The sequence below is a fragment of the Ciconia boyciana genome, chromosome 5 (assembly GCF_034638445.1).
Source record: "Ciconia boyciana chromosome 5, ASM3463844v1, whole genome shotgun sequence".
Classification (NCBI taxonomy): Eukaryota; Metazoa; Chordata; class Aves; order Ciconiiformes; family Ciconiidae; genus Ciconia; species Ciconia boyciana.
The window spans coordinates 85,445,288-85,457,328 of NC_132938.1; positions in this window are offsets into that span (position 1 = coordinate 85,445,288).

Sequence of the window (12,041 nt, forward strand, 5' to 3'; positions counted from 1 at the left end):
GAAGGAGGAAGGGGGCCACGTGCGGAGCGATGGCGTTTGTCTTCCCAAGTCACCGCGACGCGCGACGGAGCCCTGCTTTCCTGGAGACGGCTGAACGCCTGCCCGCCCACGGGAAGCCGTGCAGGAATGCCTTGTGTTGCTTTGCTTGCATGCGCGGCTTTTGCTTTCCCTGATAAACTGCCTTTATCTCCACCCACGAGTTTTCCCACTTTTCCTCTCCCGATTCTCTCCCGCGTCCCACCGGGGGGGAGCGAGCGAGCGGCTGGGTGGGGCTTAGCTGCCGGCTGGGGTGAAACCACGACACCATCTGTGGTTTCAGATTTTCACAGGAAGTTCAAACATGCTTAATAATCTTAAAATGTTATCTGAAGGCTAAAAAGATGCATGAATTTTCTGTGAAGAAAAGTGCTAGTCATGTGACAAGCTGCATAAACCAAAATTATCTCGTAAGTTAAAAATAAATGTCTAGCCTCTATTTCTTTGTTTCCTTTCTGGAGTTTTCTCCACGAGCGCTATGTGGCAAGCAATTAAGAGGACTTGAAATAAAATGGGCTATTCTTTTTTTCACCATTTGCGTGCCCAGTGCTTTGTTTTAATAGCATCTACTTTGCGCAGCTTTAATTTAGAGTGGACTGCATTCACCGCTACGATGCACGGAAGCTCAAGACGCGGGGCTCTCGAGCACCAGAGACCTCAGGAGACTTCAAATTAGGACCAGACTCAGGAATCTCTCTCATAACGTGTTAAGTTACATTTTACTAGCCAAGTAATGTGCTAGAGCTCTCAGAAGCCTGTCTCCCATCATAACATCAATCACAGGAGCAATGAGTCAATAAGGCTGTCCAACTGTGGAAAGATAAAACACAGTTCAGAGGTGCCCCGTGCCTTATGACAAAAAAACATGTTTCCTTCAGAATCTGACAGTTCTGGCTTGCGATTGAAGTGGTCAGAGGGTGAGCAATTTACCAAGACAAAAATCCCCCAGAAATTACTGATTTCCCCCATCACCTGCCAAATAAATTATTCATGAGTCAGTATGAGTTTGGGACTGGCAGTAAGCTGTCATGGCCTCGTGGCTTTTATGAAATTAGTGTTTTATGGGGCTGTATGGAGGATATTACCTGGAACCCTACCATTTGTTCCCAAGATGCTCTTTTTTTTTTCCTCTTAGTAACTATCTCATTTCTTAGGCTAACCATCTTATTTACATTTCCCTTTCAACAGTCACTGCTCCGCTGTCTGTTTTTATTTTGATGAGAGTTCCTCATGCTGCTAGGCATCCTGCCGGTGTTACACAGAGGGATGGGTGCTTCAGAAACCTCCCTGCGAGGAATGCTCTCGGCGTAGGCATTGCAGGGCACAGCCCCCGGGTGCAGGAGCAGGCCCGATGCACGGGAGTGCAGGTGAGGAGGAGGGCAACGATCCTCTCGGGATTTATATAACAAGTACGTAAACTTCCCGGCAGCGTGGCGAGCGCTCCAGCCACCAGACCGCGATGCCGTGTCTTACAGCCAGTAGTCCTTTGTGCCCGGCGGTGAAACCAGGTGCATCTTTGATTCAAGAGGGGTTGCTGAAGAAAAGTTTAAAGGAGAAACACATCATTTGTCTTTCTGGCAAGAACTGAAGTGATGTGGCTATCGGAAAAGCACGGCTTACTGCAAGCTTCCGTAACGGGATCTCTGTTTTACTGCAGATATAAAGGCTGGCGTGCCACTCAGAAGAGTCCAGCCAGCTTGAGTGTCATCGATAGGTGAGAAAAATACACGGTATCGGGGACCTGATATTTGTTATCCGTGTTGAGCCTCCGTCTCTCAGTCAACATCTTTCTTGTTCATGCATGATAAAATACAAGAAGAATCCTGCGTCAGTCACGCCAGCGGTAAGCTGGCAAGGTTGATGTCTTTAACATCCATCTTCTCCTTGTCACTTCTAACAGACAGGTTTCCCATGCTGAATTGCTCGTTGGAACGACAGGACTCCACACAGAATTATCAAGTATTTTCTTGTTAAATTGGGCCACAACGCAGTCCCACCGCTGTGAGATCAAACAAATTATTTGTTTTCCCTGCTGCAGACTTTTGAACAGCCTTAGTCTTGAAGGATTTGAAAGATTGCAGGATTTGAAAGAAGGACTTGAGGATTGCACATTGCTGTCAGCATTCCCCATGTGCAGTCACGTGTCATAGATTAAGCCCCAAACAAATCTAATGTTGAATATGTACTGCTGTTACAATACATTTTTTTCCTTTCTATATCATTTCATTTTGCTCTCAGTGCAAATAAAATAGTCAGATGAAGTGGCTCTGTCAGGAGATTAGAATGGGAGGACTGAAAAGAGCTTTATAAAATGAAGTATGTGAAATAAATACACAAAATCACATGCAGTTAGAATTCAGTCCTAACCTATACTGCATCTGCACATCCTAGTCTACCAGCGATGGAAAGTTTCATATGCGCAAACATGACAGAATTTTTTTTAACCGAGACAATGACCTAACAAGGATCATGTGGCTCTCACAGGCCATGTAGGTGAATCAGAGACGTCGACCGCTCCAAAAAGGATCTCAGCTTCTTCCCTCTGAAAGAGGAGCTGGGAAAGCCGAAGTCCAAGGCGGCCTGCCGGAGATCTTTCATTTCATCCCATTTCCTGCCGTCTTTGGATGGTTTCCTGCGGGCACAGTGCTCTGACCTGACACATCCATGTCAGAACGCCTTCTCCATGCTGATCCGAATGCAAAGCCAAGCCTCAGTATGATGCAAGTTGGAAATGTCACAAAAGTCCGTGGACCAACAGTGATTTATGTCAGCCGAAGATCTGGCTCATGAAGTTCTTAATGTCTTTGAGCTAGCAAGGCTAAAGGGTAAGTAAGCGGTATTTTACAGTCCCCGTGGATGCACAAAACATGGAAGATTAAGGACCGAGCAGCCTGTGCTTTGCCAAAGACCCAACAAAAGCGAAGGCTGATAACCCGTTCCGTCTCAGGAACGCTGCGCAGCGCCGACCTCTCTCTCTGCAGAGGTGTGCAATACGGCAGAGCGGGCTTTCTGAGGGTTTCCAAAACAAGCTGCGCTTCAGCTTTCAGAGCGGCACGAGTCAGCCGCTCCGTAGGAGCGCTTGCCTCGCCTGGGAGTACGCGTCATGTTATCCAGCTGTTGGAAATGTTACTCCAAGCGCTTGTGACCGACTGCGTTTGGAACGAGCTACCCCTGCCAGTTGGAGATCTGTGGTAGCCAGGATTTGCTCTTTTCTGGTTTCCAAGTGTGTGAATTCCTCTTTTAGCCTGTGGTTTCTGCTGAAGTAGCAGATAAATCACGCCTGTTTTGCTGGAGGGGTTGGATGAGAGGGAGGTGGGCACGGACGTACCGGGCAGTAGCTCGTGGCTTTTTACATGTGTTTGGCTTCATTCGCACAAGGGCCCGGGGGCCTCGTTTCCCGGTTCTCGGAACTCATTAGACGATGCTTGCCGCTTTCCCTTCCTCCTCCCCCGCCACAGCTCTGAGTACAACTCGAACTGCAGTGCCCAGGCCCAGCGGGCCGGGCGATTCTCACTATGTGCACACCAACGCAGGAAGCGCAGCGCAGGGAAATGCGACTGCCCTGACGACTGTTTGTATACAAACCACCAGGAAAACGCTCGTGGAGCAGCGCGGAGAAATGCTGCAAGATGTTCCTTAAATCGGACCCTCGTGCTGCTCCCTCCAGTGCCCGTGGAGATACTTGCTTGTATCCAAGGAGCTGGATGGAGGGTCAGTAGCTCGCCAGCGCAGAGAAAAAGATGGTGTTGCGGCAGAAGGAGGGGACTCCTCGTGCTCTTGCCTGTATCAAGGGACCAAGGCCAGCTGCAGACCCCTGCCCCGGCACCGGGCGAGTCTCCTGATGGCTCTGGGTATTGGTTCCGCATCCGGAGTAGCAACAGCTTCCCCTCGCTTACCGTCCCATCGGTCTCAGGCGGAGCTCACTCGCACAAGGACCTCCTTTACACTGGTTTCTTGCGCCACAGTATTCACCGGCGGCCGGGACAGCGGGGAAACAGGAACTGGGGAGAAACCGTCCTCGGGTGCGCTTGGTGCGTATAAGGCTGACAGCGTTTGGAGAGGCCGTCTCCCAAAACATGGGCATGTCTAAAACTTCCTGAAGCGCCTCATGACAACTGGTCCCTTTCAGACTTTTCCTACCTGTCAGAAAAAATAGAGTTTTGTTTCATTTCTGTCTACTGTTCAATCTGGGGAAAGAAAGGTGGGTCTGGCACTATTTGTCCCGCAGGCACGTAACCCCGACGGACCTCCACACCACCGGAAGAGACTGCAGCAATGAGTCCGTGCTCCTGCCGTTGCAGGACCCTCAGGTCATGAGCATCCTGGCTTTGGACGACCAATCTACTCAAGCAGACGCATTCGCTCTTTGTATCGCCACCCGTCTCGTAGCTGCGCGGCGCTTCTCGGCTTCGGGACACGGCCAGCTCGAACCTGGCGGATTACGGTATCCATCATAAGATGTGAGACTCTGCTGTATTTATGTGCTTGGATGAGGGAACAGGGAACAACAACTCAGGTGGTGGTTTTTTGGTTTGGGGGTTTCTCACCTGATACGAAGGAGTCATATTTTGGCTATGACAGATTCACAGGGCAGAAAAAGAGTATTCGTACTTCTTCCAAGGATCCTTTTCTTCTGCATGCAGCAAATACAGACAATGAAAGGAAGGCGTTAGCTATTGTAGAGCAGGGAAATCTTGGTCTTTTAAAACCTTAACCTCTTAAATACAGCTTAAAAATAACCCAGCAACAGAAGCAGTTTTCACATGGAAGGTCGATGCGCAGATGAACATAGGTTTACTGCCAAGATTGGCTGCAGATAAAGTAGTAAACAGTACAGCTTACAACACGTGTGGGATTAAACAACTCCTTCCCTTTTCTTCAGCGCTTGCAGATTATTTCCCCACATGTTGTCCCTTAAGATCAACCCACTCCCACCTTCGTTTTGGCGCAGACTGGTTGGGAAGACCTTAGGCAAACTGCGTTTGTGCCAAACCGAACTCAGCGTGTTTCAGCAGTAAGTAGTTGGAGCGAAAAGTCGACCTGCGACTTCCGCGTAACCTGGCTGTAAGCCTGGCCCTGCCCTTAGATACCTGTCAATGCTGCAGCAGGAGGATGGTGCTTGGTGGTGGGAAAGACTTCACTGCTGTGGTGAGGTGACCTCCGTGGGAGGAGAAAGGACCACTGGGCTTAACCAAAGTCAAACAGCGGGTCGGCGACCGCACGGGCTGCCTTTTCTATAGACTAGAAAGGGTCGGTAGGTCTTTGTTGCTCTTTAAATTCAGTTCTGGTCCAGGACACCTCTGTACAACAACTGTGAGACAGACTGCTTTCTACAGGATGCTCAACAATTGCCAAAATTTTGTCTGGAAAAAGTAAACGTGTGTGTGTGTGCAGCTGCAGTTCTGATTAAGGTCCGCATGTGTCGTTCTGCCGCGTGCTGCAGGAGCAGAGTGAAACGGGAGAGCTGCCGGCGTCCTGGTCCGTTTCACGGCTCCAGCGATGCCTGCTGCGAGGACAGCGTGCCGCCTGCTTGCTCCGAAGCAACGGCTGCTGGTAACGTGGTGGCAGGCACCAGCCAGCACTTTGAGACACTCTGAGCTGGATGAACCGAAGGACAGGGGTGATGCTGATGTGAACCTTGAGCCGTTCCAGCTTAAACCAGAATTTGACTTGGGGAAGCTCACAGGAAAATATTTTCCTTCTCCCATCACAGGATGTAAACAACATGTGGAAGTCTCGTGCTTTGCAAAAGAAAAGAGAAACCAGAGTGACTCCAGGAGTTACAGAATAGGCAGTAGTTACTCAGGAGCTGCCTCCTGGAGGATTAGCGGTACACATCCCTTTTCCCCTTTACAGATGTAGCCTCGTGGTCTGTGCTTATTCTGTAAATTGGTGTGTAAACGAATAAATAAAAAGGTTAGCATTAAGTAACACAGGAACTCTCATGTTAGTGTGGTGCTGCGTGTATCATCCAGATGGAAAGTATCTGTCTGGACAAATCTGGGAATTATGCAAGCTCAGAATTCCTGAATAACCATTCCTTTCCAACATCATTAAACAGTTTGCAGTACCCACTGAAAATGCACGCAAAAACACAGGAAAAAAAAAAACCCTCTCAACTCCAAAAACTAGGAAACCTAAATATTAGCAATATATTGGATGAGAGAAGCTACAAATGTGGGAACACAGAGTGATGTCGCTAACATGTGCACATTGGACCATTAGTTGCCCAGACGAGCCAGGGATGATAGCTGGTACTCATTCCTGGTCTCGGCGAAGGTGGAGAAGCCTCCGTTATTTTTTTGGCGTGATTATCTGCTGGCTGATTCCCTGCACGGGGCACAGAGCTGTTTGTTTCCACTTTTTCAGAGCTGTTTGTTTCCACTATGCTCAGACGAGCAGAAGGAATGAAAACAAAGACGGAAAGACGGCCTGTCCTGGTGCAAACCATCACAGAATAAAAATAAATCCCTCTTGGCCCGGGAGAGCAAAAAAAAGTGCGATAGAAAACACGGAACTCCCGCTCGGCCCCGGAGCCGCTGCTGGCTCAGAGCAGCGCTGAGGGATAACTGGGGCTGGGGTTTTCGCACAACTCTAGAGTTGTAGTGACCCTTTTTGGTCTTCTCAGGAAACAACGGCCCGACTAGAGGAGACGGAGGAATGAAGTAAGCAGGAACTCTCCCTGAAGAACACTGCATCCCATACAGAGGACAACGCATTTCTGAGTAGTATATGAAGGGAAAAAACCCGCATAAGCAGGCATGAAACAGGTGGTGATCCTACGGCCACCCGGTTTGCGACACTTTTGTCATTGCCTCTAGGGGAAAAGGATGGAACCCCTTCTAGGGCGCATCTGAACAGAAGTGTGATTTTTCTTCTCCTTGGGGTTAAACTGGTTAAAAAGTGACTAATGTTTATCTACCTAGCCTGACCTCTTCGGGGCTGCAAAGGAGAAAGAGAACATTATGCTGCAAAGTCACTTTTGTCTTCCCAGGCCTCGGAGAGAAAGAGAAAAGAACAATTGGGAGGATAAATGATAAAACAACTGCTTACACCGCTGTTTGGGGGAAAATATGTAAATATTTATGCAAAGACAGCTTTGCAGGGCCAGCGAGCTGCAGCAGGACTCCCCCTGACAGCGTGCACGAGCCACCCTTGGATCAACAGCCTGAAAAGCAGATGTGCCAATTTCCTGTATTTGATGATGATGGGTCCTAATTACGCCAGAGCTGTGGCAATGTCCTTTCTTATGTATGACTCTTAATTTCGTTTCATGAAGTCATCTGTGCAACGTTCTTCCGGCATGCAATCATGGTCGAGCGACAGTCACAAAGAGCTTTGTGCTTAGCAACAGCAGCAGGCAGCGCCTGAAACTCGTGAGCCTTGCTTGCAGCGGGGGGCTTGGGCACCGCTAAGCAGCGTGCAGACCACGCACAGCTCCCGTTCGCCGTCGGCATCGTAGCCATGGTGGAGCGTGAAATTTATTCCCGTACGAGCCGTGTATGCTGCTGAAGTCCCGTGTATCTCCCTAAAAATACGGTTCAGTGGAGTGTAAGCTTTTGCCAGACATATAGCCAGGGATACATCGCACTCCCAGCCGGTTGCCCGCAGCTCCGTGTTGGCATACAGCGTGCCGAAACACCTTGCCCATGCTCTGACCGAACATAACGCATTTACGGTCCAACCAAAAGCCCCCTGTGATCTGGGTCTGCTCCTTAGCTTTCTTTCCCTCTCGCAGGTCACAGTGCCCACTGACGGGGGGGCAACTGCTGGGGGGGCGATTCGGCAGGGACGTGGGAGCGTGGCAGAGACTAACACTTAGACAGGCTGTTGGGGGGGGCAGATTTTCCACTGGTTTTTTGACCAGGGGCGATTTCCTTGGTGGCATTGTTGCTGGTGCTTTTTTCAACAACTTTCCATGGTTCCCCTGTCTTTCTTGGAGGGCGGTCTCATTCCTTTCCATGGTTTTTGCCAGTTTATTTGGCTTTTTTTCTTTCTCCTTTTTTCCTCTTTTTTTTCCATCCATAATTTGAGGGGTTCCCCAATTTTGGAGTTTGCCAACGGAGCGTTTATTTACCTTATTTATTTAGATAGGGGCTTTTATAAGTTTTGGAGAGGCTTTTGGGATGGCGGGTTTTTGGGGGTTTTTTTTGCAGCTTTTGCCTTGCGTGACATTTTGAGGAAGCGTCTTGGTTTTTTGGCATTTTTTTTAATTTTCTCTTCCCTTCCTCCCCCCAGCAGCTCTTTGTGGGATTTGGTCATTTATCTTTTCACGCGGGTTCTGCTTTCCGTAGGTCGGGGTCACTGCTCTGGGTTGCTTCTGGGGCCGCGTGCAGCCGAGAGCAGCTGTTAGGTGTTCCCTGATTGTGGGCCTGTGATTATAAAGGCTGAACCCGGAGGGCCCTTTCTTTTTTGTTGGGTGTCATCTGGGGGGTATGCTGCTGCTGGTGAGGGGGAGTCGTGCTCCCGGGGCTCAGCACAGAGAGAATTTGGAGGTTTGCAGAGGAGGGAGAGCTAGAAATACTGCTTCCAGAAGGTCGGGGCTGTGCAGTGGGGCTGTATGGGGGCTCGGTGGCCGGCTGGCACCTGGCCGTCCCTGCTGCCGGAGGGGCCGCGGCTGCCCCCAGGGAGGGACAGTGCTGGCGCAGGGGTGGCTGCGCTCTGGCCCGCAGGAGCTCTGCAGAGGCAAGGGGTAGAGGAGGCGGGGATGGGGCTGCGTAGCACCGGGAGGGGTAGACGAGGAGACGCCAGACCTTCTGTGGAGGTTTTCTGGGGACCTGCCTGCAGGTAAGAGCTGGGGCACATGGGAGGAGGGACGGCTGGAGGTGGTGCTGCCACGAGAGGTGGACGGAGGCTCCAACGTGGGGCAGATGGGCAGCTTGGGCCACCCGGCAGCTGGGGAAGGGCTCCTTCTCTGCTTTCTGGTCTTATGGCCACTACCCTGATAGCAGGGGAGGGAAGAAGCACGGCAGGGTGAGGCTCTGGATGCTGAGCACGCAGGGCACGGTGATGTCTACCAGAGAGTCCTCGGGAGGAATGAAACAGCTCAGATGGACGCTCGCTTTAAAGCCTACGAGCAGATCCTCGCGGCACGGCGAGCATGGGAGGAGCAGAGCCTCCGCGGGTCCCTGTTGGTCCAGGACACCGTGCGGGCACCTGAGAGGTGGCGGGAGTGCTGCAGGGGACAGGTATGGGCTCTCCAGGAGAGGGACGGGCGGTGAGGGAAGGGATTGACCCCGTGCGCAGGAGCGGTCCCGAGGTGCGGAGTTACTCGGGGGACTGGGTGACCGGCTGGCCGTGCCTGGGGGTGGGATGGGAGAGCAGCACCGTGCTGGGCAGCGGCAGCAGGGTACGGGGAAACCTTGTCACCACAAAGCCAGCTGGGGCAGGGCACCCTGGAGAGGTGCGGTCTGCACCCTTGAAGAGTTTTAAGGCCTGACTAGTCAAAGCCCTGAGCTTTTGTCTGGACTTGGTGCTTACCATGCTTTGAGCAGGAGGATGGACCATCTGAGGTGCTTTCCAACCTGATTGACTGGGGGATATTCCTCCTTTGGCTTAAAGATGGGATGTGCTTTGGACACGCAGATCTTAAACTTGGTTGCAGTACTGTCTTCTGCTGCCTTGCATAATTTCAGGTTACTGAAAACTTTTCAACCAAAATGCCAACTCCAGTCAAACCTTCTAGAGGATGTGCTTGGTGAAAACCCGAATTTACGAAGTAGCCTGGGATTTCTACTACAGTCAGTCGCCTTGTTCTGTCTGCTGTCAGAGACTGCTGGGCAGGAAGAGTGCTTGTGGGAGTGTTTGCCAGCTGAGTCACGGCCATGCCAAGTTGTTTACCAGCTGAGCCATGCTGGTAACTCCCGTGTATGTCAGTCTTACTTGCCCTATTCGTGTGAGCTGCTCCGGTAGCTGCCTGGATGATAAGCTGGTTTTTGTGTGTCTGTGTGACTGTACTGGCTGTCACGGTTTAAGCCCCATCAGCAACCAAGCACCACACAGCTGCTGGCCCACCCTCCCCCCGCAGTGGGATGCGGGGGAGAATCTGAAGAGCAAAAGTAAGAAAACTCATGGGTTGAGATAAGAACAGTTTAATAATCGAAATAAAATTTTAAAAAAGAAATGTAATGAGAAGGAAAACAACAAGAGAGAGAGGAACAAAACCCAGGAAAAACAAGTGGTGCAATTGCTCACTACCCGCTGACCGATGCCCTGCCAGTCCCCCGGCAGCGATCCCTATCCCCCGGCCAACTCCCCCCAGTTTCTGTACTGAGCATGACGCCAGATGGCACGGAATAGCCCTTGGGCCAGTTGGGGTCAGCTGTCCCGGCTGCGCCCCCTCCCAGCTCCTCGTGCGCCCGGCAGAGCATGGGGAGCTGAAAAGCCCTTGACCAGTGTAAGCATTGCTCAGCAACAGCTATAAAACATTGGTGTGGTATCAGCATTATTCTCATACTAAATCCAAAACACAGCACTACACCAGCTACTAGGAGGAAAACTAACTCTATCCCAGCCGAAACCAGGACACTGGCCTTCAGACAGGAGTGAGATAGTTGTGATGTATCTTAATTGACTGGTATTTAAATTTGCATGACTCTGGATTACCCTTTCCTCAATTTCTTAACACCTGAAAAGAAGCTAAACTTCTACTATACAGTGAGCAGTACTAATGCCCTGTTTTCTGTGATTCAAGAGATTACCCTTGTTTTCTTCCTATGCTTGGGCAGTTATGATACAGGTGGAGCAGTGGTGTCCGGGATTCCAGATTTCATTTCAAGCAGTGGTGTTGGCAGAGCAATAAATACAATTATCTACCATGAACAGGAAGGGTAGTGTCTCTTCACTTAGACATGAGCAGATGAAGCAGCTTTGTAAGGGTTTCATGGTTTTGGTGCCTTGGAGATCATAACGCTGTTAACCAAGGCTAGTGCTGAATGTACCTCTGTGGATCAACTTATCAGGATGTAGAAGGTGGCTTACTTATTGTCGTGGTTTCACCCCAGCCGGCAACTAAGCCCCACCCAGCCGCTCGCTCGCTCCCCCCCGGTGGGACGCGGGAGAGAATCGGGAGAGGAAAAGTGGGAAAACTCGTGGGTGGAGATAAAGGCAGTTTATCAGGGAAAGCAAAAGCCGCGCACGCAAGCAAAGCAACACAAGGCATTCCTGCACGGCTTCCCGTGGGCGGGCAGGCGTTCAGCCGTCTCCAGGAAAGCAGGGCTCCGTCGCGCGTCGCGGTGACTTGGGAAGACAAACGCCATCGCTCCGCACGTGGCCCCCTTCCTCCTTCTTCCCCGGCTTCACACGCTGAGCGTGACGCCGTGCGGTGTGGGATGTCCCTTTGGGCGGCTGGGGTCAGCTGTCCCGGCCGCGTCCCCTCCCGGCTCCTTGTGCCCCCCAGCCCCCTCGCTGGTGGGGTGGGGTGAGGAGCGGCAAAGGCCTTGACTGTGTGTCAGCCCTGCTGGGCCACAGCTAGGACACCCCTGCGTGACCAGCACTGTTTTCAGCACAAAGCCAAAACACAGCCCCATGCTGGCTACTACGGAGAAAATTAACTCTATCCCAGCCAAAACCAGTACACCTAGGAATTAAAGCATAGTCACAGGAAAAGAGCTGGTTTGCTCAAGTGTCGTCCTGATATGGCAATATTTTAGTATTAATGTTGAATTCTTGTGGTCTGTTGGCTAAAAAAAGCATTATAAAGTAAAAGTTTTGTTCAGCAAAACTAAATGAGAAGTAAAATAGCTCAAGGTACCGAGGATAACCCTCTCAGTGTGCCTCTCCAGTGTTTTTGGAAAAGTATGGCTGACCTTGTGGTTAAGGCTCAAAAGCTGATTGCAGAGGAAGACTTGATAATGTGAAAGCCACTGCTATTTCCTGCATGATACCCAGCAAGTATCCAATTGCTCGATTTTAGCTTTCCGTCTGTGAGATAGCGACTTGGTTTCTGGTATTCCTTTGCCCGGGATGTGTAGAAAGCAGTGCCCAATGGGGCCTGATCTCTCTAG